The following is a 26,447-nucleotide window of genomic DNA, read 5'->3' on the forward strand; positions in this document are numbered from 1 at the left end:
AACAGTGTGCTGAATGAACCTTTGACAGAAGACTGCAGATTTTTCTGGAGAAAATAAATACATAAATAAATAAAGACTTAAAATTAGTGGTTTACTACTGTGTGGGTGAATGAACACCAGCATAGATTTCCCAGAGAAGTTGTGGAGTCTCTCCTTAGAGTTATTTAGAAGCCACCTGGACATCATCCTGGCCAACCTCCTCTAGGTGTCCTTGCTTGAGCAAAAGGGGACTGCACCAGCTGGACCCCAGACGTTGCTTTCAACTTCAATCATTCTGTGATTCTGTGATTGTTCAGTTCAGGCAGGCAGGTAATACATAATGGGAAATATTGCCTAAATCTCCTAACTCTGAGTCCAAAAAGGTTAATAACGTAAGCCAACTGTGTATGATATATTAGGGAGTTCATCATAAGCCTAGACTACATTCCAGTAGCATCTAAGCAAAATTTCAGTCAGTGGTGGCAACAGACAGAAGGAGCAGATGAAAAGGCAGATACCAGAAGAGGAGGGTAGTAATATTGATTGCATATAATTATCTGCAATGTTAGCAAAGGCTGGGCAGGTGGGGCAGTCTCCATTACAAATGTTTGCTGTGTTTAACATGTTGGTGAAGTTTGAGTCACTTGCACAATGTTGACAGTGACTTGAAGTCAGTTTAGACCAAGCTAAGTTGCATTCAAGGCTTAGCTCTCAATTCTCTACCTTGCTTAAGAATGTTCTCAGATCTCACCAGCCCCAAACCTAGTTAAATCAATGCATTAATTGAAATTAGTTGGCATGATGATACATACAGTCTTTCATGAGTTGTGGTCAAAATCTACAGCAGATATAGTCAGACGTACACAAAATTTCCCAGGAAAGAAAACACACAGAATGTCCAAAGTTCATGTTCATGTTGATTCACAGCACATTGATTTTCCAAGGAAGCAATGAATCTATTGGGTATTTAATATTTATTCTGACCTATCCTGAAGCATCTTGGAAAGGAATTGAATAGAGTTAGCTATTCTCCATTACAGCATTCTTTCAGCAGTGTTTTTATCTTCATGATAAATTAATAGTATCTGGATTTTTTAAAATTATTTTTAGTATGAACTAGTCTAGACTAAGTCTAGCTTTGCAATTTACTTACTACATCTCTAGGAATATAGTTTATATATATATAGTATAATATAGTTTACATACTACATCTATAGGAAACAAATTTCATTATTTTTATATTTTTACCTGTTAAGTTTCTTTACTGTTAGAATATTATTTCTACATGTACTCAGTTCGCTAACAGACTTCCAAAATTTTCTTGACATTGTGAAATCACATAGAAAATATAGATTCATAAAACAAAAGAGGCAAAGCAGAACTGGGAACAAGAGCCTGATATTCTCTACAATAGGCTATTAAATGTCTTCACTCTTTTTACACTGAGTCTCATAACTGTAGCCACAGTAAAAGATCTCAATTCTCATGAGTCTAAAACTGGTGTTTCCTGGGGTGGGGACAAGAAGGACTTGGACTAAGAGGTGGGTAGGACTTTGAACTATTGATTTAAGTCCTGCTTATGTCTGTCCTCATGTCACTTTTTTCACTGTTGTCAGTAAAGTACCAGGGAGACCTCAGCTTCTTAGAGAGCTTGTGGCCTGGCATATTAAAAGAACCTGAAAACGCTGCTGGTTTAGGTTAACATATTCCGTGGTAAACTGCGGTTAAGCATGAATGGCTGGTCCCTTGGGGATACCCATAGAAAGTCTTATGGAGGAGAGAGGAATTGTAGAAACCACCATATCTGTCCTAAAGTAGGATATGGCCATTTGTGACTACGACTGTGAAATACCAAAAATATTTTCAGCCCTTCAGGAAGATGTAGTTGTTTAGATGAGATCTTCCCAGATCTTCTGAACACCGGAAAAAGAGGAGGACACACCAGATGAATATTCTCATGATGAACTCATCAGAATTCTCTACATCACTTTTGAGGCCTAGTCTGCCTTATTAACTACCTATATATTTTCTATTGGCATTGATCTCCACTGTGCCTAAGGTCTACAATGAAAAAATTGTCAACATACTAAGGCATATCAGATTATTTGATATGATGTACTTCAGATACCTTGTGCATTATACCGCTTTATATTACAATAACTATTCATGGTGTCTCAGGATATCGCATATTTTCAGTCTCAAATATAGTTTCCTTTATACCCTCTGATTTAAGGATACAAACTTTTTTTCATTCCCCCCCGGTTTTGATGAGAATAGTTTCTGCACCTTCAGCTCTCATTTATTTTCAATTTCTGAAGCCCAGGCTAAGGAGTGTCCACACCCAAATAACAGTGACTAAGACTCTGAAATAACATGAGGCATCTTTAACGTATTCTCCAAACGTGTAGTAATGAGTGAGGTGCTGCCTGAAGAAACGGGGTGAGACAATTTCCCAAGTAATGAATTAATAAATGTTGCAATGCTTGTTAGTGCCAGCCAAGATCTCAGCTTGACATGCTAGAACGTGATCAGAGCTCTTCTCAGACACCTTAACTTTGCTAGACAAGATGTTCCAGTTGTACGCAACTAATATTAAAAAAAAAAAAAAAAAGAAAAAAAAAAAGGACTTGGTAACTGAAATGTGTTTTAAAATAAATTATTTTGAGGAGGTTCACAGAACAATAACTGGAATACAATACCAGGATTAATCTGTGGGGCTGTGTGATATAATTCAGATATATGCCTGAGAGAGCAAGACTTCATGCGAGTCCCACTTCAGCTGACATTGATAACAACTTAACTACATAACCATTTGCCCTCACCAGGTACAACATCAGAAGTCACCATCCTAGTTTATCAGAAGTGATTTTTTTAGCATCCTATAAGACAGAATGGTATATTCCTCACTTATACCACATTTGCCTGATATAAATTTAACTATCTTAAGCTTAGGTGTCTAGTCTAGACTAGCTATCCAAAATGCCTCTATTGGCAAGAGGAAGGGAGGGAGGAAGAAAGGGAGAGAATGAGAGAGAGAGAGAGAGAGAGAGGCACCTTCCTGGCTATATAGATGGTGACTTTATTTGAGCTAAATTGCCTTGGAGGTGCTATATGTCTCAAAGGACAAGAAAGGAACCATAACCATAACCAAGTAGTTTTGGCTAAATACATAACATGTAGGTGACCAAAGGCCATCATAATATCTCAGAGATTCAGCTGGTGTACTTTGAACTAAGGGAACCTCGTGAAATTGTTATGAAGCATCGTCTACTAGCTTGAGACAGATGCAGTTTGTTGGTAAGAACGCCTCATTCACTTAAATGAAACACAAACAAGCAGAATGAGCCCTCCCAGAGAGATCTGGGAAACATTATGTTTTGAAGAAATCCCACTTATTAGTTTAAGAAAATTAATCATTTTATAAAATCCTACGTATTGCAGAGACTGTGTGGGGCAGGATAAGTGCCTAGTTTATACCAGAGGATGGTACAGGGCAGAATCCCTTAAGATGCTCAAGAATATCTCCACTGCCTGAGAAGGCCTGGCTTTCCTAGGTGAGGGTTCCTCTGCGAATACTTCCTCCCACCACATCAGTCAAAAGGGTCCAAATTTTCCAACCAAAAAGTGAACCAAGAGCTTCTGAGTTTCTAGGCAGTCTCTTGAAATCCAAGCCTGGGAGCTTGGCTTTTTGACTTGCCGTCTCCTCAGTGAGAGTTAGACACTTAAGGCTTTTTAAAAATCTATCCCTCTTGACCAGAGTCACCAAAGCACTAAACTACATATATATATATATATATAAACTACATATATATATGTATATCTATGTAATTTATATATAACATATATGTATATACATATAATATATACATATATATGTTATAGATAAACTGCATATATATATATATAAAACACATCTATATATGTATATATTTTACAGTGTACCAACCATCAGCTTTTCCATGCTATTTGCATTTCATGTAAAACATATGCTTAAGGGCCTCCCTGGCTTGTAGTCTGCAAAACATTAGTCTCCTAAAGCTGAATTTTCAACAGCAGCCTGTCATATAGTAGGGAGGGAGACTCCAGCTTTGGTGACCAACTTTATCCCATCATATTTGGTGTTAGAGGCCTGCTCACTTCCAAGCCAAAGCCCATGGTATTCAGGAGCTGGGGCTGGTGCAGTATTTCATCTTCTTTGTTTTAAAAAAGGATATTGGTCCTTACTTCTCAACCTCAGATGGTTATTATGACGATTAGTTAATGCTTCTAAAGCACAGTGAATATGTAAAATACTACCATATAAAAGTATTATTAAATGCCTGCAGGGTTCTGCTGTCTAATGTGGCTGAATAGGAGAGGGTCTGAATCAGGGATATTAGGTAATTTTTAAAAGTTCTTTTCAAATTACATTATTTTGCATTATTTTCAAATCTCTTTTTTTTTTCTTTTTTTTTTTAAAATAATATCTTAACATGGTTGGAAATGTTTATTCTGTTACTCTTGTCATTGTCTTTTTCTATTTTCTCTGACACACTTCTAAATAAACACATGGCCTAGGGTTTTATCTCCATACTGAGTTGTAGTAGCTTAAATAAAGGTGTGATTTTACACCAATTTCATTTATCCTAATCCTTTTATTTCAATTTTAAATTAAGCTCATTTCAGTTCGGCATAAGCAGATTCAGAACAAGTTTATGATAAATTGAGATAAGCCACTCTAAAACTGAAATTAGTGTGTCCACATAGGGATTTGCCCTGGTTTAACCAAGGGTATGAATGCACACACAAGTTATCATGTTATAAGCTAGAAAATGAATTTACAGCCTGAAATGATTAAGCAGTACCTGCTGTTGCACTTACCCCCCAGCACCTTCTCTCCAAAAACCTTCTATTTCAATGAGAGATAATCTACCTCCAATTACTGCATAACATAACGCAGGGTGAAAATGTTCACACAGGAAGCACTGTGAAGCCATCAGGATTTGACATATGCCCAATGTGAACTGAAGAAAGAGGGCAGACATTTGGGCAAGGGCTATCCCACAGCTTAGGTTTTGGTCCTCTACCTCACAGGAACGACACAGGAGATGGAGGAGGGGGTTACGATCCAGCTTGATGCTGTGTGTTTAGCTGCTAAACAAACTGCAGACTCACCCTTCTTGTTCAATCTTATTTATGTGCCTGTATGCTGCTTTGGCTGACTTAAATCCATGCAAATGTGTGCATAGAAACACTCTGAATTGCTGCTGTCCCAATGAGTCACTATTACGCTAATCAAAATGGTGGCATTCGACACTGTTTTTGTCTAAACACATGTAATTACACAACTAGCAGATTGATGGGCGGTTGATGGAAACTCAAATGTATGCGAGGGTGTTAACAGAAAGGGACAGAATGGAGCTTGTTCTGTTACAAGAACAGAAAATATAAGACAGGAAAGGAAAAAATAATAAAAAACACAACAAAAAGTTAGAAGAAAGAAAAGAAATCCTTCTGTTCCTTGTGCCAGTATTATTAATTAAAACATTGGATAAAAATAAAACAAAACATACTGAAATATCATTTACTTTTCTAGTATTGGATAATATTGGGTCAAAATATCTGATATAAAACTCTTCTAAGGAATCAAAATCAGAGGGCAAATAAAAGAAATATACATTTTTCTACTATGTACATTTTCACTTCTCCTTAAGTGACTGGAATTTTTAGTTACCTGGTTGTTGTCAAGTACAGATAAATTTGATTAATGAAATAAATAAGAGTATTTGTTGTTTTCCCTTTCATTTAAATTTTTACTCTATTCAAAACATACTGATGATTTTATAAAATCAAAACCTAAATTTAGGTTCCCAAATCCTTATTTAGAAACTTAAGTGAGAACCTTATTTAGCAAAGATCACAAGTACATGTTTAAATTGATCCTGGTTCAGGAATGTGTTTAAGTATATGCTTTAATCTGATTAAATATGTGTTTAATGTTAAACACATGTTGAAATGCTTTGCTGAATTGTGGCCTGATTTTCAAAAGTGTTAAGTACCTTGAACATCTCATTAAGGTCATTAAGAAAAGCTGCATGTGTTCATGCTCTTACCTATCAAGGCATTTACTTACAAGTTTAAATTCAGATTTAGGAGCCTAGCCATTTCTTTAGTAAAATTTTGGACACAGTATTGCTGAAGATAAACACAGAAACATCTGGATTCATACCTTATCTGAACTATCTACACCTAATGAGTTTTCAAAGTTGGACTGAAGGACTGAAAACTTCAGCTCAGCCTTGGTGTGTTTGGTTTTGTTTTGTTTTTGTTTTTAAAATGTAATTTTTAATGCTGTCTGTTTCCATTTGGAAAATCTCTGCTCTTTCCAGTTCCAGCCAGCACCAAGAAGTGAAGAGGTGTGTGAAAAGAAGTATTACTATTAACATTATTTATGGAGTGCTGACAGCGTGCTTAGTTTGGTACAAGACACAAGTGAAGGCAGACCCTTCTTTGCAGATCTTACTCACAGGTAGCCTGGATTCATTTCAAGTTCCAGATGGCTTTTGAAAGTGGTTTCTGTTTTATCAATAGCTCTCCTCTTCCTGTGAAAAACAAAGGGACAATTTAGGATTAGAAAGATTTTTTCTCCCCTAATCTAAGATTATAACAAGTTTAATGCCAATCATATTCTAAATTCTTAAATTAAATATGTCTTCTCAACCCTTTTCTTTCTTTTTTTTTGTCATTGTTTTTAAGAAGAAACAGTTTTTAAATTGCTTCTCAGAGCACAAACATATATTTTCAAACTTTTTGCATTTTTTTCTTTCATAAGGAACTTTCCTTTCCAATAATCTTCACCCACATATTATGCTTTACATCAATGGCAGTTTTCTTATTGACTCAGAAAAGCTTTAGATCTAACCTAAAAGCCTTTCTGCAGCCGAGCCTTGCTAAAGGTGGTAAGTCTTAGCCTGTTCCCACCCGCTTTCTTTTTTTTTTCTTTTTTTTTTTTTTTTTCCAGTCCCCTCTCTTGCAACACTAAGAAATTTCTCACTTCTCACCATCAATGCACAGACAAAACGTGCCATCAGAACAGCTGTTGCCTGACCAGGTTTTGTTAGTGTGCTCTGGAGGAGAAACCTCTTGCTTTTAAGTAAGCCTGGAACTGTGCGATATAGCAGCACCATGACCACACTGCAGCTTATGTGTATGACACCAAACAGTACCCAAGCAATCAAGAAGTGAGTCCTAATGACCTGGTGTGCTAAAGATTCCAAAATTAAACAACTTCTTCCAGGAACGAGTCATGATTGTTCCCAAAAGATCACATCAGCTAGGAAAAAACTTACGCTAAGCCCTTCCCCGCGGTTCCTCCCTAACACTGAAATACAGGGGCTTCTTGTAAAATATATTCAACTATTTTGAGACTCTTGGTGATACTAGATATATTTTTGTGTCTTAATTACAAATTCAAATTGCATTTGTTGTGGTCTTGTTGACAATTCAGATAGTAAATTTTTAGTAAATTAGTAAATTTTTAGGGTGCATGAAGGTGGTGACAAGCACTTGGGAGCAGACCGGCATTGGTCATTTTTTTACTGTGCTCCAGTGAAGGCAAAACATGACAATTGGTTATAGTCTTTTAAGAGAGTTCAGAATCTTCAGTTTGATTTCACATAACTTTAATTATCTAAAATACTTCTTGTCTAGCTGTCTAGGCTCCTTCAACGGATAATGGAGAGAATCCCTGAAGTGATTCATCCCAGAATAATTAGTTGGTTGACTCATTTAATGCATGATGACCATTTACATACATTTCGACTACGGAAGAAATTTAGACAATAATCTTATACTAAAGGTTAAAATTTTAGATGCCTAACATGAGATTAAGCCATCTTAAAAACCTTTATCAGGAATGCTTAACTTTCAGATCAGGAGAATTGCTTTGGTACCCTCGCTCCACCTCAGGTGACTCACAAGCTTGTTTCTTTATCGGGACTTGTTTTGTGTGTTCCAGATTAATGATAATCATGATAATTCTTTAGGGAGATTAAGTAATCCTTGCAGTCACCATGTGTAATAGGTAAATATAGATATCACTATTTTACAGATGAGGAAATAGACAGTGAGAGTTTAGGTGACTTGTTCTATGTAATTTAATCTTGTCTGAGCTAATCTAATCTATGTTTTAAAAATAAATCACCCTATCACTGTGATATGTAGGCAATAGACAACCAAGCCAGTGCTGAAGATGGTATTCAGGAATTCCTAGCTCCCAGGCCTATCTTTGTCCCATAAAACCATTGCCTTAAGAAATAATACATAGCAGAATATGATCTTAAAGGTTTCCATGAAGTATTTCTAGGTCACGTATTTTAATACAACTGAAGTTCTGGTAAAACAACATTTTTGTTTCTTTCTCCACATACATTGGGATGTTTGTTGCTGCACAGAAGAGGAAATAGATGAGAAATGTATATACTAAATGGCATTTATGTTATTTCATTGGGACATCATGTGAGAGAAGAAGGGATATAAACCTCTTTGAGAACGAGGCAATACAACTTCAGTATTCACTCTTTTCCTTAGAAGCATTCCCTACTAAAAGTGCTATTAAAATTAATAAGTAAAATCTATGTTTGAATTGTTTTACTATGTTTTATTATTTATTTATTTATTTATTTATTTATTTATTTATTTATTTTCTAAACAAGAAGTTCTAGTCAGTTAGTACTTCTGAAAACTGAAATCCAGTTGTGAGATGGGCCTGTATGGGCAGTACCCCTGTTGTGAAATAGAAGTTCAGATCTATAATTCACTTTTGACTTATATGAGTGAAAGAATGAGGTCCACTATGAACGAGTTGTGGCTTGCTGGAACAAGGAAGATGTAGGTTCAATTCTCTTTCCCAGCTCAGGTAAAGTGCAGATATGAACCAGTATGGAATGAATGTTTAACCTTATGAGTATTTATCTCTGGGCAAAATCTGTTGTCTTTTTTTTTTTTTTTTTTTTGTGTGTGTGTGTGTGTGTTTGTGTGTGTGTTATGCGAAAAGGTTCTGGAGTCTCACAAAGACTGTGGAGGAGGAAATAATTGTTTTATTCAATTTCTTCAGCTGCTAACACAGATCTAACAGAGTTACACTAGAATAGAGCACATTATAGTACATTTGAGGGACTGGTTTCTGGAGGTTTCCCAAATGATAGGGTGCATTTGCAGAGTGAGATGGAGTTTTCAGTCTGTTCCATGAGAAACTGATATCCTCCCTTAAATGAATGATTTCTTCCCTGTTCAGTTTTTATTGGGGGTATAGTCAGTGCGGCCGTCTGTGATTAGCTCTATCTCGGAAGTACAGGGCAATCACTTCTCCACAGAAACATGTTCTACCTCTTTCAAAGCCTCTGGTTAAATTTTTATCTAAGTCATCAGATTTAGCAATTTGTAACTGATCTAATCTCTCTGCAAAATCCTTGCTCACCGAAACTGTATCCAACAGCTTTTTACTGTAAACCTTGTTGTTCATATAAAAATAGAACCGCAAATTATGTCAGTGTCTTTTCTTTATTCTCTCTCTCTCTCTTTACTTCTTATGACCTATCGCCCTTTCTTTTAACCTAAATCAAACAGATTTACAGATTTGCTTAACAATACCTCTTTATGAATCATATCACCAATTGCCAGCTATCATACTGTGAAACAGCTAATAATGTATAATTAACATTATAGGCAAGTAATGAATCACATCATCATCGCTGACTGTCTACCACGTTATTAAAAGGAAAGATTTAGGCAATCACAATGACCTTTTTATTTTCTTCCCTACTTTCCCCAAAGTACTGCAAAAAGAAAAAGAAATTCCAACTGTGTATATCAGCTGTTATTTCCATGAAACAACATGACACTTCAAAATGTTATCTGTAATAGTTCACTTAGGAAAAAAAAAAAATGAAGACTGGGTGGATAGGTTAAGACTTTTGGTAACTTACGTTTACTGTCAGCATGTGCATTCAAAAAGGAAATTTACTGAGATAAAAAATATCTGTGAGCAGAAGGAATAAAAAAATCTGTTACAAAGACACACAAAAATGTATCTCAAAAGACACTTTCTATCTTAAAAAGCCTAAAATTTGGAAAATTATTAGAAAAAAAATTCACCTCTGGGTTCCTGTTAGACAGTGTTCACCAGCTGTTGCCCAGAAAGCTAACAAAGGAGGTTCCTCATATCTCAAGTTCAGGTCTTAAGTTTTTTCCAAGGTAAGCAAGGGATTTGAACAGCCTGTTTCATATCTCCTGTATTAAATTCTCATTTTGATTTTTTTCTTTTTTTTTTCTTTTTTTCCTTCTCAACATTTTTCAATTTTGCACAATAATTCTGCCCAGATCTCAGCAGAGACATAGTGATTTTTCAGCTCATGTTTCCCTGAAAATAATGCTTCTGTGGAAAGCTCTTCTTCCTCTTCTTCACATAGAGGAGAAACATTTCATTGTTTGTCCCACCAGGATGAATGTCACTAGAAGCCTTACGTCTTTCCTTAATGTCTTACAGCCCTTAATGTCTTCCTAATATGTGAATGAAGAGAACCACGTTAATACAGCCTTATATAATACATGTAATAGGTCAGACTAAAAGTGCTTGCCAAGCAGTTTCGTTGACCTATTTGCCTCATTCAAATTAATCAGTGGAAGAGCATTGGAAGAGCAATTACTAAAGCTAACGAGAAAGCTGCACAACAGTCATCCTCGCTGACCCTAAGGGAAACCCAAGAACTCACCTCATTAAGACTGTTTACACAGAAGCTGAATAAATATTTACATATAACATTTACATATAACATTTTCACTACTTTGCATGGTCTCTTTTCTCACAATGTGGAATCTTCAAAATACGTATCTTTCCAACATTTCTTGCATTTGCCAACATGTTTATCTTGCAGTTAAGTATACAGAGAATAATTCCCTTCTCAATATAAGTCTGTGTCAGCCAAGGGTATTGAAATGTAGTCTTCTGCTTCCCTACCAAATGTTTTAGATACCAGACTCTCTCTCCCTCCATAAACCTTTTTTTTTTTTTTTTTCCCAAGTATTTTAAAACAAATTACAATCTCTTTAATGGGCATATTTTCAGCTCCTTCAACAGATTCATTTACATTTTTTATTTATTTTTTTTTTATTTATTTATTTTGGAACAGAAACTTAGGAATCTTCAGTTTTAAAATATTTTTCCTTTTTCTTTTGCCCCCATTCATTTTTTTTATTTTTGTTTTTTTCTTCTGAGCAATTCTCTCCTCGCTTTTAATTGTCTGTTTCGTTAATGGGAAAAAACCAGAAACTCTGGATGAGATACATCTTCTCTGATGCTGAACTAGTCACTGCAGTCTGTTTTCTGACTAGTGGAAGCACCTGCAGAATGAAGATCTTCTGATTTAGCTGCTACCTCTTTCAAAGATACTTATTGCTGTCCTTTGAATACACAGGATGCCTATGGCAAATACCTAAGTGTAAACACATAAAGTTAAATTATAGCAATACCACCCAGGAATGAAAACTTGAAATAAATTTGATATTCTCTTTTCCTTTGATATTCTCTCTCTCTCTTTCTCTCTCTCTTTTTTTTTTTTTTTTTTTTTTTTCCCTTTTGCAAGCTGAAGTACAAATGGGAAAATTGAGAGAACAACATGAAAATCACTAGCAATCAGATCACTAGAAGAGAACTGGAAACAAATACTTATGAAGATTGCCATCATTAGCTTTACTTTTTTAAATAATGGTAACAAAAACAAACTAAAGCAGTGCCTATCATAAAAACACTGAGTTCAGTATACCACAATGGTGGTGTACATGACTGATTTCTGCAAAGTAATGGGCAGTTAAAGTCAATCAGGAGGGAAAACCAAGCTCATTCCTCCCTGAGTTTAAGACGGTTTTGTATATTTAAGACTCATTTCCCACAAGACTGAAATGACACTGACAAAGAATAAAATTGCAAAGAAAATGGAAAATGGGAGCTTGACTTGATCTTGTAGCTGTTCAGATGCCCAGCTGAGAAGGAGCATGTCTGTATTATGACCTCTCTTCCCAGGATTGTTTATGTATTTTGCATTAAGCATTCACTGAAAAAAAAAACAAAAATGGGAGCTGTGCCATTTCGTCCACACCCATCTAATTACAGAATTGGGACTTTGGTCTTTCCCACAGATATATTGTGTCGTCCCTTTCACACACACACACACACAAAAGGTAGAATTTTCTCCTATAGGGTCAGTATTTTTTCCAATAGTATTTAAAGCAACTTAAATAAGCTTTTTCATTGATTTGTAAATTATTTTCCCCATCAATTGTATTTCAGATGTGTTTTTGATATTGTTGCCATTTCCTGGGCTTCTTGTCAGATACGATTTTTTCTTCTTGAACTACTGAATAATTTATTGCTTTGGGTATTATAATATCCAAAAACCAAACTAATTCTAGTGACTTTTAGCTTTAAGAAAAGCCTTCCACAATCTTCTAAATTATATTTTAATAAATCTCATTGAATTTAAATAGAATTTCTGGTATTGGTTAATATACTATTGAGTTGCCTGCTGGAAAAAAAAATGAAGCTGGTATAAGTGTCAATTTTGAAGTAATAATTATAGTTTTATGCAGTAAAGTATTTATTATATTATCAAATTAATACACCTTTTGGCATGTCAGGGTCTGTGGGTAATTACAGTTTAGTATTGTGGTAATAATTTGTATGATTTATGTTACCTATGGAGCAGTACTGAAAGCCAAAAAGCTGTCTGGCATAATTACTGTTAAGAGGGAAGATCAGCAGATATCCCTAGCCAAAAGAACACAGCCCTAAGGGTGATAGACTCAAACAAGCAGAAGTCACCTCAGGTATTTGCTTTGCAGCGTGCCTTTTCTCACCTGAGAGATGGCCCACCCAGGCTACATTAACAAGAATCACTTGCTTTTGAGCTATTGTTTTCCATCGACCCAGTAGTTCTCATCTGAAAAATGAGATATAAGAAAGTGTGGGGTGTGTGTGTCAGAAGGTGTGTGTGGGGCCCCTTTGCAATGCTTAATTCTTCTGAAATGGCAAGAAAAAAAATGCGAAGAAAAGGGTTTGCCATGCAATGAAGGTGGATGAATGATTTTGGATCTTCTTCTTTCCATCTCGGCACTTTTTTTTTGGGGGGGGGGGGAGAGGGAAGGAATATATACTTGTTTTTACTACTTTTTTTTTTTTTCTTTTCTCTAAGCATTGTGCAAACAGAACAGAAAGAGTCTTTACATGAAAAATTTTTGCAAAGTTGATTCTGTGTAGTTAAGGTTCATTGCAGTTAAAGCACATTCAGAAGTGACTAAGCAGCTTGGGTAGAAATAGTTGGGGATTTTTTTTTTTCCAAGTTACTGTATATTTATTCAAATAAATACATAGAAATGTTAAACGTACCTTCATCCCCTTTCAAAAATCAGACCTTTCCTGGCAAACGCTTACCACTATTTTTTTCTGAAATAAATAGTCTCCAGCAATTTTACATAAATAGGAATATCTCAGGAAAAATCTACAAATCTTGCCAATAAAATCATGATCATACAGTCCAGCCAAAACTGTAAACCTTTCTTGCTTTCCTCTTACTTCCATTCTCAACATCACCCTTCCAGACAGAAAATATAAGTCTGGTATCATGTTCTCTGAGGGTTACAGACTGAAGCTTCAACTAAGGAAGATTATGAACAAAGGCCAATACCCACAGAGGTATTTAAATGCATGATTCTAATTAATTTATGTGCCTGATCCTGAAAACATTTATGTATGTTCTCAACTTTCACTGACCGTATGATCTTCTTAAAGTCAAAGACTTTACTCACCTGCTAAAATAGAGGTCTGTATATCATGGCTCAGTATAGATATATCGAATGGACAGTGTCCTGCCAGCAAGTCCCTCTTTTATTAAACTAAAGAATGTCACAAACTCTTTCTGAATCTTGCAAGAAAGAAGTCGTTTCTTCCTTCCCTTTCTTGTGCTATTTTCTTTCTGAAATTCTGTCCAACCTAGACAGAAAAATATCAAAACCAAACCAAACTAAACCCACAATAAAAACCCTTCAACTTCTACTTTTTCTCCTTTTTCTACTTGTTCTAATTTTTTCCCTGTGAGCACCAATTGACTGTGAAATTGTTTGGACATAACTTGAGGATACGAGGATTCATCTGACAATATTTTATATCAAAAAAATTAATTGTCTAAGTGTGATCTAGGTCTACTTCTTAGTCAACAGAGAGAAATGGGCACCTTCAGGGAGTGAATCATCCAATCTATGTGAGACAACTATGATGGGATAAGATGAATCATGCTCTGGAGGTGCCCATTTCTCTCCACAAAGGGAGCTTGGGGTGACGAGCTCAGACTTAGCTGTTTAGTTTTTAGACATCCAAGTTAGGGCAGATGAATTTTACCTCAAAGGCTTGGAGTGTTTTCCTGAAACTCGAACCAACCTTTTGAAGTTTGCTCCTCATCCTTATAGAATACAGGTGTGTCAATAGTCAATGCCTAATGTTTTTAATTCTATAGGAATAAAGTTATGTGTGTATGTGTGTATGTATATACTTAATGGGTACACTGTCAAGTTGACCTTCAGCAAATAATTAAAATACATTTTCATCCTGCTACATAATGTTTTTGTTGGCAGGTACTCCAGAGAAGGTACTATCCTACAAGGAGGCAGCTAGTGAATTTCTGCCCATTGTATCATTACACAACAAGTGGGAGCTTAAGTAACTTATAGGTCATCCTACTGCTTGATAAGGTTGCTTTGTAGTATGAGGCTAACTAGTGTAAGACCTTCACTTGGGCAACTGTTATGCTTTTATCTTTGCTTTCTCTACCTACCTTATATGATGAATGTCATTAGATATTACCAATGGTTATGCAGTATCTTTGAGCATAGTTCTAAATACAAGCTGGCCACTGAAGTGAAGAAATAGAATTAGTTGTTAAATGCATGTTCACATGGCATTAGATATCTATGCAATTGGATAACCTTAAGAGATAGAGCTATAAATAGTCTGATCAGGCAGAATTTTTTTAGACTATCAGGAATCAGAATGGTTCAATAAGAAGGCTCTAAGATAGTTTTTTCTTTCTTTCTTTCTTCTTTTCCATGGTGGTTGAATATCCTTCCCATGTGCCTTCCTTGCCTTGAAAAAGCAGAAATTCAGAGCGCTTTACTGCAGTAATTGTTTGGCTGAGAAATAATGCCAACACAATGAAGCACATGAAATTGAAGCAGCCAAGGAAGTAAATTATTTCACAAACCTGGTGAATCTGAGTGACTCGTTGAAAGGCATGGAGTAGGCTGGTTGGTTAGGGTCCTTTAATAAATAAAAAAATAAATAAAGCATAGTTGATCTCAGACCAAAACAAACAAACAAATAAATAAATAAATATAAAAAAAATCACATCTTGTTTTGTCATGTTAGTGTTTAATGAAGCATGCAATTATGATGTTACCAGTGATGTTTCCAAGGCATGAGGCATTCTGAAGTGGTCTCAAAACAGGTCAGAAAACCCTGTTTCCTAATATCTGAGCTCAGGTGCTCTTTCTAATGCTCCTTATCTCTTTCGGGAGATAGGATAAGTAACTTAACCTTGTTTCCTCAAGTAATAATCATAATGATATGTATAATGGGAATAATAGTTGTCTCACCTGCCTGACAGGGAGAAGGTGCTGTGAGAATTAATTAGTTTTTGAAGCACTTTGAAGATAAGTGCTGTGTTATTAATAAGTAAAACCCACTGCACTTAGATACAACTTGTGCGTGATTGTATTATATTACAGTGCTTAGATAACACAGAGATAGTTGCCTTAGAAATACCAATAGATGATAGAGTGTTGAAGAGATAAATAACCACCAGATTTCTTGTGTTTTCATTTTGTGTCACAATTCTACTGCCTTAATGATATTTAGCTCCTAAAATATATTCCAGTAATGGAAATTATTACTCCCATTTTAAAGATGTCACAAAAGAAAGGAAAAGTAGTGGTCTATGGTGAATAAATACTGCTTGCGAATGAAAAGAGATGACCTTTACAGTACACTTTCCGGCCCTGTCATGTAATCTTTAAAGATAGTCCATTAACCTCAATTCATGTCATCCAACACTGCTTTTTGCTCACCGAGCTTGTCTATTATAAGGAAGAGTACAGCTCAGAGGCTGAGTGGATAATGTTGACTAATGAGCAACATTGCAAATGTGTGAAAACTGTCAAGAACAGTCACCTCTCAAATGTAATTAAGTCAGTGAATAAGGAAGTTTAGCATCTTCTGGTCAATGATATGATCCTGTGATGTGAATTGTTGATACGGCAATGGGAGCTACAAAATATTGTAAATCTGGAAGTCTGACAAAAGGTTGTCAGAAGAAAATTAGTAAATATGTAAAAATAAGTTAATGTAAAATTGCTTGCACTTACCTTTCATTGTCAGACACCATTAGCCTGTATGGTGGAAAGACTAAAAGGAGGTAGAAAGCTAAAATCCCTCAGAAGAAAGGTAAGGTAGTTGTCAATGGTGCAAGGCTCCTGATTCCACCAAGTTGACCTGACCCTTTAATAACAAGGTCCTTGGACAATGTTATTGAAATTTCTGTCTCCATGTGCAACATTATCATGTTGTCACTGGGAGGTGTCTATTATATGTTTACAACAACATTAATGCTATATTTCTTTCCGGCTTGGCCAATATTGAAGGTGAGGAGCTACCTGAAGAGCTCAGTATGGCTGATGAAGTTTGCTTCCAGTTTCAGGTGTTATGCAGAACTTCTACTTCCTTCACAATCTTTCCTTATTACTTAAACAAACAAACAAAAAATCTGTTATGTATGCACATGTAAATAATGAATACCCTGAAACCCCAAAACCTTAAAAAAAAATAAAATAACATGATGCTGAAAAATGTGATGCAGTCAGAACTGAATAGAGATGGCAAGGATATCTTCCTGATCCTCTTGTTTCTAAAAATCAGGAAAGAAATGGTGCTGCTTCTAGATTCAGCAGTAAAGGACCGCCAACACCCACCTCAGCAGTGCAGATACCACCCAGAAGAGGGCGGTGGTATATGCAAACAATGACCACTTGATTTTCTTTGAAGACTGAGAGACTGGAGGTTTAAAAAAAAAAACAAAAACCACATTTTTATTCCATTCTCTGCAGAATATGGGGGTGTAACTGCCATAAATGTTAATGAGAGATCACGTGCATTGAAAGAAGCACATCCTTTTTGTGAAGACAAGATGAAAGCCTTTCATACATGTGACCTAATGGTGAAAAAGGCATATGTTCAGATGAAACCTATGGGTTTATACTGATGGGTTAGATTTAATATATATATATATATTTAATACAATACATTTTGTTAAGAAGAAGGATTAAAGTATTTGCCAAAATGATTTGTGTTGACAAAATGGCTTAGTACATTTGGCAGATTTATTTTATGAAGCAGAATAAATTAAGGTGTCTAGTAAAAAATGTGGGTTATATCCAGTGAAACAATTTCAAGTATTTCAGAAACTCTATTTTTATTCACTTTGCAAACGTGCTTAGTTGAACTGCCAGTCACTGTTACATTTCCATTTCCAAGCAATTAATTAAAATCCCAAATCAGGTTTTTTCTTGATCATACTAGCAGGAGTTGGTTGCCATGGTAATAGGACGATCGGTAGCATTTGTGAGGGAGGAGAGGAAGAAAAAGCCTTCTGCATTTGGGCTTTTATTGTTGAATCATAAACGCAGGTCTGGAGGAGTGTGGTGGCTGATCTGTGCAAGCCTATGGCTCCAAGGGTGACAACTGGAAATGAGTGAGGGTTCCCAGGATTGCATTATTGTCAGGGATATCATTTGGTCCAGTGTAGAAATCATTAGTGAAGCCTTTTCAGTCCTATGTTCTATAGGTTGAAACTGTGAATGCAGCTGATCACAGAATTTCAGTGGTGCTAAGGAGGATTTTTCTATCTGTAATTGCCCACATTTGCAGAGATCTATCAAATATGTTTTGTCTCCCTCACAGGCTTGCAAACCTTTAGATTTGAAGCTCATTTTCAGACAATACTCTAGATCCATAGAGTGTTGTAAGAGCTGTTGCATATATGGGCTTAAGAAAACATTAAGTATGTAGTCAAAGCGGCAAAGTTCTGTGGGTTGGTGTTGGGACAGGCAATTTTTGAAGGACACCTGGCAAACCAGCTAGTAGAGGGAGGGCAAAAAGTCCTTTTCTGAGGCAAGTACCAAAAACTGAGTCCTTCCTGAAAGGCAACAGGTTCAGGAGAGAGGAGAATTTATTGGGAAAACTTCTCACAACCCATGGCGGAACTGCCTGTGATTTTCAAGCCATTTCTTTCAAATAAGACCAAACTTCCTTACAGCAGCAGGAAACATGGCATGTCCATCAGGCATGATTCACAAAACCCACTGAAGTTAATAGAGATACTCCCATGAATATCTCTGAGCTTGGGGTAAAACATCTGTGTTGACAGAGGCATCTGGGTCAGTAGATAGTTCAGCTCTGGATCCTAGGTTTGTTTGTGACATGACTGCTAACATGCCAAATGTGTTTTACCATTTGATATAATATAATATGCTGACTTCATCGTTACTACTGTCAATGATCTTTTTCTCAGGTCAGAACCAATAGTGGAGAGATGAGAAGCTCTTGCCTCCAACTTTCCCCCAGAACCACCCATAGTCCCCTGTAATGAGAGATATTTAATCCAGATTGAGGTAATTTGGAACTCTTACACAATCCATTAGTTGTGTCTGAGTTTGCAGCATGAACACAGCAATAGCAATGGTTAGCAAAAGTGGCATCCACCTAGTGCATCACCTGAGGAGGGGCATCAACTGGAAGCCTATGGGCCAAGCCCCACACTGGCATAACTGTCAGCACTGTGAAGTGGGATGCAACCAGAATAAGCAAAACACCAGAACCTCAGTTTTCCACACCAAACCTGATCACTTTTAAATGTAATCAACTTCACTACATGTTCATACAGTGTCCCAGTGGTGGGAACATAAAGCAAGGAACAGAGATAAGAAATGCAGAGGAATAAATTAAGGGAGTATGAGCATAAAAGACCTGTGAGTTCAGAGCCTTGTATTTGGGAATTGTCAGCAGGACACTCTGAGTCGTGAGTGTAAAGCCTTCTCCTGCTCCTCCCACCACGCTGCTCAATGCACCTCAGCTTGAGAACGTTCTGGCCTGGTTGATGGATGGGTATATGGTGCATTAAGGTCCTTTGCAGCCTTGAGACATGGAAAATAGACATAAACATGGAAAACACGTTTCAGCAGACCTTGGTATTGCCACTGTTGAGATTCTGATGGTGTTGTAAAGCAGGATAGTAGCACAGAGCACTGATAGATAGTATAGATAGATAGATAGTAGCACTGGATCGTTAGGCTGTATTAACGCAGAGGAACTCAGTGCTTCACATATGGTGCTTGTTAAGCCCCCCATGAAATCAGGAGATTGGCAAAAGAATTACAACATGCTTAGGGTTATAGGTCATGAGCCAAATTTTATCCTTATGTATTAGCTGGAAATTAATCTGAAAATAATTAGGAAAGAATCCAGATATTAAAAATGAAAGATTTTGAGAACATTAGGATTTCATGTCTTGCTGCAGCATAAAATTTCTGCATGAGAGCAAGTCTGAAAACACTGATGACAAAATAGTTTTTCTGGAGAGAAGAATGACTTTAATAAACCTAGCTGAAAAGGTCCTAGCTTGGCCGTTGCTTCACAAAATCTCACCTGGCCCCAAGATTTGTTACTTGCTTAATGCTTGCACTGTCTTGGTAGGGGTTTAACGTGGCTCGGATCTGAACAAATTCAGACTGAGTTAAAGAGGCCAACAAGGGATTTATTGATTTGGATATATCAATTTGCACTAGTCCAAACAAGTTGGGCTCAGGGTCCCACAAACTCCAAGGGCTTCAGGCCAAAAGTTGAGCTTTTGATCTTGTATATATTAGGATGCAGTATAATGTAATGATACAGGGCTTTCTCTAATGTCTCCAAAAGGGGGTGGAAGGGACTTGAGAATAATTGCTCTCTTTGTCTTTCCCAGTCTGAAGAATTTTATAAAAGTTTTATTATATAATTACTCTTATCGTTATATGTTGACCTCATTTCTGTTCTTTTCCCTCTTTTCCCTGACATTTATCTAACTCTTTATTGACCTCAGACACCCAGCTCATTTTCATGCTCCATTGTATAGGTATCTAAAGTTTAGGGGCTCTAACACGTAGATTAAGATATTTGAATTAGACAAAATGACCCACAACTTTGTATTCTTGGTGTAACCTTTATATCAGCAGTTACTAGAATATCTTGGAAACAAAGTCTGCGTTCAGTTTGCCTAAAGCGTATTTCTGGTGCCATTTGGAAGCTCCCCAGATATTCATATAGGGATAGGAGGTGGGATGAGATGCCCCTGTGGAAAAACAGTTGGAGGCCAAGTGAATATCTTACAGTACTTCAGATGACACTTGACACTTACTTTGAGTCAAGCCCTAGATGACCAGAATAGGCGTTAATATTAAGTGTGTAACTGTATACATATTTAGGTTCATGCAGTATATATGCTATGCTTATAGTAGTGTTACATGAGAACTAGCATGCTAAAGTGAAAATATGAATGTTAAATACCTTAAATAATATTAGGATAAAATATCTTGAGGATATATTCAGAGGAGAAAAAAAAAAAAAGTATAACAAAACTTGAAATCCAAATTGGTGGTTTTATGCAAAAGCATGATTATGGAGCCATGAAGGCAAGAATCAGGCTATATTAACTCAGCCATGTAGTTCTACTATATGCTATTACATGTTTTATTACGTTTAAATCCATAGACCTGTTTTTTTTGAAAGTGATTGTCTTGTTTTTATTCCTAATAGGAGTGAAGCTAAAGTTTGTTCATGGAGGCCAACCATCCTGCCAGAGAGCTGGAAGATCCACTGTGAGAAAATGTTAACATCCTTTCTTGAAATATCAGTTCCATCAAGTGCTGTGGGGGCACCAAACTCCTGCAGAAATTGTTTGGAATAGAAAAAAATCTGCAATCTCTGTTGAAAAGCAAGCTTTTAGAGTGGAAAAATAAATAGAGAAATAACAACCTGTCCTAAAATAATAAAAATAAACCTCCACTATTGTCTGTGTATGAGATCCCATTGAATTTCAACAGCATATGATATTTGAAGAATGTTTTATGACTGAAATCATTTGGCACAAAAATATCCCTAATGACAGACAAAACATATTTTAGAGGGCTTGTATTAAAATTCACAAGGTCCAAAAGTTTATTTGACATTTAAGGAATAAATTCTGTGATTTTGTAGAGGTCATGTTACATTTTTTTTTTTTAATAACTAATCATATATTTAACTCATTCTAAATGTCAGACATAACTACTCCCAAATGAGAAGCCACAACTACTTTTTTCTACATTTGAGAGCTTCAGTTTTCTTCCTACTATCCTATCACAGTGCAGTTTGTATGAAGTTTTACCTCCCAAGGCCGGAATAAAATCCTTCTATTTATCATTGTACTGGTTTGAATTATTTGCTATTTCTCATAGACTTTCATTGTGGACAATTGAGAAGTCTCTCACATTTTGTTGGTTGAATGCTCCGTAATTTTTTCAAGAGAATACATTTCAAAATTTACTTTTGAAATTTGTCCTCAATGCACCTGGTACAAATTTATGAGGAAATCTAGATGGGCTGTTGTGCCCCTTATTGCTGTCAAGCTGAGAGGTATGGTGTGATTCCGGTGACAGTCGTGTAAGTTCTCATGAAGCTGGAGCCAAGTCTACATGTTCAAACAATTTTGGTTATACAGTGTAATTGTGATCCTTATAAATTTACTATATATAAGATTTTGTGTACCATTACATTAGAAACTAGGATAAATTATTTTTATTGACTTTTAGGACTTATTTGTCCAGGAAATAAATTCCAATGAGGTATGCATGTACCTGTAAGTCTTCTCCAATAGTCTCTTAAGTAAGTCTCCTCCAATTGAAGCCATTAAATAATTTCAGTCAAGAATGACATAGAGAAAAAAAACTCAAAACATTTAGCCACCATAAAGATTTGTAAGTACAAATATTTGTAAAATTATGTATTAATTAATATATTGCAATAGAAATATTTTGTACAATCTCAGACATCAGAAGACTTGATTCAGTTCTATGTAAAAAATTATCTAGCATCATTTGAGATGCCATAGAATATTCGGTCATAGACATTAGTATGGGGCTGGAAGATATAAGACCTATTGCGGACTGACATCTTTCTAGAGCAATAACAATGCACCTGCTGGGATAAACCATCACCTCAAATAGCACTGTACACCAACATATGGAAACTGAATTGAGCCCAGTTGTCTTTTAGGTGCTTTAGTTATGATAAGTAAGTTCCAGGCATAAATATAGGTATCCATATTTGGAACTGAATTCTAATGAAGGTGTTCAGAATCAATTTAGATATTGAGATCATAATGTTGATTGGGCTCAAAGGCTCTAAGTTAGCTAGAATTCACTAATGTCTTTACTTTTTACATGATAGAGTGTAAATGTAATTGTACATCATGCAAGCTTCCTCAATACAACATGAAGTTCATTATTTCTGTTACTGTGCCTCAAAGTTTTTTTTTTCATATTTGTTTAAAAAATATGGTCATTCAGTGAGAAACAAAAGAAGATATTGTCTGGTTTTAAGTGGTACGTTATTTAAGTGATAACACAATTAATGACAATAGAAAGTTTTAGAGGCAGTAAGATTTAAAGGTAAGACTCTTCAAATAATGTTTGCTCATCAGCATGAAAATAGATCTTTTTTTTTGTCACTTACTGTCAGAAAACAAAAAAATGGCTTGACACCTTTGTGTCTGTTTCTCTTCTTGTCCTTTATGTATTTTTTTCTTCATATCTAGAATCAGCTTTCTAGAGTAAGAAATAGAATAGGAAGTACTTTGACCAGGTATCTCATGGGATGGGTTGGTGACAATTTTTTTACAAATAATTTTGAGAAAGCGAATAGAAGGACTTACTACTAGTGAAGAAAGAACTGGTAGAGAACACAATACCCTATGGCAGGGTGCATGAGAACACACATGGAACAGCAGAGATCATGGTGCATAAGAAGTGAGAGGAGGAAAAAATATAAATAAAACAAAAAATAGGTCTAATAAAGTAAAAGAACTGGAAGATAAGATCTCATGGAAAATGAAGGGCCAGGAGGAAAGTTCCTCAAGGAACCTGTATTAAAGGACCAACTACTCCAGTATAAAGGAATGAAAGAATAGACTATGTAGGGGTGAAATTGGAAATGGCAAGTAACAGACTGAAGTACTGTTATTAAGGATACAAAGAATAAACAAAAAGCATCTTTCTATAGAAACATTAACAAACAAGAACCAGAATAAAATAAAGAAATAGTCGATCTGTTATTCAGTAGAGAATGAAAACAACGGACAGATATTTTATACCCTGAGAATAGCAGGATATTTTAAATGTATTTTAGCTTCAGTTTTAAATAAAATGACCAATAACAATAAAGCAGCTAATTAATTAATACTGCTAACAAAGAGGGTACAACTGTTGAGAAGAAGTGAGGATAAACAGATTAGACACCACTTTGATCTTTTCAAATTGCCTGGACCTGGTGAAGTTCAAGTATTTAGGCTACTTATGGAATTGGTTGCAGCAAACTCCAGAACAGAGGATTTCCCCCCCCGCCCCCCCCCCCCCCCCCCCCCCAGTAATTATGGAGTATTGACAAGAAAAAGAGTATCACCTATTTTTAAAAAGGAGGAAGAGGATAAATATAATTTTTGAGAAAATATTGAAAGAACTAGTCTTTTTAGAGCTTACACTAAAAGATGAAAACAATATGATACTGATATTGAGAGAGAGAGAAAGGAAAGAAGGAACGGCAGGAAGGCAGGAAGGAAGGAAGGAAGGAAGGAGAAGGAAAAGAACAACTGTTGTAAGGAAGGGAATTGTTAAAGGTTAATTCTTCACATCTATTTTGATCAGCAGTAAAGATGGATCAGTTTAAATTTATTTGCAAAGATTTAGTCTAAATACTGTGGAGGAGGAACTTCCTACTTGTAAGGATAAGTAGAGTACTGGAGAATCACAGTGGGAACTGCCATCTGTGGTAGTTTAAAAAAAAAAAAAAAAAGGCCTAGACAAATATCAATCAAAAATTAAGCTGCAGAGATTCTTCCTTGGACCAGCTGAGATACTTGGTGACCAATTATCTGAGTTTAGTGTAGTCCAGGCAAAAAATTATTTTTCCTCTATGTTCAAGTTCAAGTTCAACAAAAATATTTGTAAACTTTAAATTCAGTGTTGCCTTTCATTTTAGAAGCTGTATTTCCCTGTCACTGCTCATGAGCAAAATATAAACTGTGAAACAGAGGATATAATGCATTTGTATACATAAAGAGTCTACTTCAATGAAAACATTAAATTCTGCAAGGTCTTGCAATGTCAGGCCACAAAGGAATTTTAGAAAAAAATACCTGGACCTTTATTCTTACAGCTGACATGAGTCTTTATTAAGGCTTTTTGAAGGTTTGCCTAGGATACCTCAAAGGATAAGATGTTGACAACATCCATAGCTAGACTTTGTGCTTTATCTACAAAATGAACATATATATATATATAATATATGTATATTATTTTATATATATATATATATACATATTTATGTGATAATGCAATTCCACTGGCAAACTTGAAGACAGAACCTGTATTGTAGATATTGGACATTTCTTACCACAGTGTCCTCTATGGATTAGACAACACAGATTAAAAGGTACTTCCCTTATTAATCCTACACCACTATTCCTAACAGAAGAAGAGTGACAGTGAGAAGCTGAAGATTTTTTTACCTTTGATATAATCTTAAGCATGAATGTGTTCAAACACAGAACAGACCTATGAACCAGCCTTTTTTTTTTTCTTCTCTTCCCTACAATTCACCCACACAGTACAGCTAATCAGGCTAGTCATGCTAAAATCATCCTTGAAGATGTTTCTGCTATTCTGATACTACTTCTGCTCAATAACAACTATTTTCCAGCAAGATCTGTAAAACAATAAAGACTTCTAACACAGCATTGTGCCAATACTGGTGTGAAGAAAAAAGAACAGTGATGGCCCTGCAATACTTTTAGAAGTCCAAACAACCAAAAATTGATTGCAGGTATTCACATATTCAGACATAACTAAACTGATGGCAGAAGAGATTTTTCTTACTGGAATGGAGTTAGAGAGTAATTTTTCATAAGAGAAATTACAGCTGTGCATTGATCATGCTCCTCAAGTCATTGCAAGGTGGCCTATTCTTATGGTGGGCGGCAGATAAAGGAAAGGCTTACTCAGCTATAATAAGGAAAGATTGATGGAAATAAAGTTTTAGTTGACAACCTGAAAATGAAGTTGATCCAAAATGGGATGCACCTCAAAAGACTGAAATTTCTTATGTTCTCTATAATAAAAAGCTATTAACAAAGCATTTTTAAGAGTATTTTATCTAGTATATCATGGAATAAAGATCTAGATATAAGCAGTAATTAAAGAACAACTTTGATTTTGATAATCCTTTTTAATTGCTTTTTTAATTGTGAAATTTTAAAACATTTCTGCGAAGTGCTCTGTGGAAAAAACGCTGATGTAGAGAGATTAACTAATCAAGATTGCTCTATTCTGTTTGAATAACTAGAAAGGATCTTCGAGTGGGTAAGTGTAAAATAAATCTTCTAACTAATGTATGGCTCCATGTAATCTCATCTCACCTTCTGGGAACAATGTATAACAAATTAAGCTTGGATCATGAAATGTCATACAAATCTGGCAGTGAGATTTCATTTGGAGGGAAGAACTTCTATTCTCTTGGTTCTTAACAGCCATAGAAAATTTCAATTACGTGAGCATCTTGACAAATTCTACCTCCAGGGTATAGAGGATTTTTAAAAAGTTTTCTTTAACTGACTACAGTGTCCTAAAGAATGTTGCCTGCTTTATCCACCTTGACTTGTACCTATTTGCAGCTTGCCTGGACTTTGACAGGAAAACCTTCTTGAGAGAAAATTAGATTATGAAGTAAAATACTAATAGATTAATATTTTATGCAACACAGTATATGTCTTCTAAATAAAGAGTAAAATAAAGGTATTTTCATAATGGTATACAGACTTCTTTCCTTTTATTCCAAATTTGATGAAACATTGAAGGGCTGAATATATACTTGAAGTTGAATATAATTAGCTTGTTATGAAAAGAATAAATAAGTTGACTCAGAGAAAGATTCCTAAGGAGACATCAAGTGAAACAAATTGAAAATTTATATGAAAGGGATTGGAGTGAGGATGAAGGAGAAGAAACAGAAGAGAAAAAACATAACCTAGTACTATGCACATAATAGA

At 35.7% G+C, this 26,447-nt stretch overlaps 1 long non-coding RNA gene across 1 annotated transcript in view; it reads left to right on the plus strand.

The window, feature by feature from the left end:
- LOC136789730 (uncharacterized) overlaps positions 1–21,555 on the plus strand; it is an 81,162-nt gene extending 59,607 nt beyond the window's left edge. Inside the window, exon 2 of the long non-coding RNA XR_010828659.1 lies at positions 20,906–21,555. This is a non-coding gene — a long non-coding RNA (uncharacterized lncRNA). The remainder of the gene's footprint in view (positions 1–20,905) is intronic.
- The last annotated feature ends 4,892 nt before the right edge of the window (positions 21,556–26,447 follow it).

The sequence above is a fragment of the Anser cygnoides genome, chromosome 1, assembly GCF_040182565.1.
Source record: "Anser cygnoides isolate HZ-2024a breed goose chromosome 1, Taihu_goose_T2T_genome, whole genome shotgun sequence".
NCBI classification, from domain to species: Eukaryota; Metazoa; Chordata; class Aves; order Anseriformes; family Anatidae; genus Anser; species Anser cygnoides.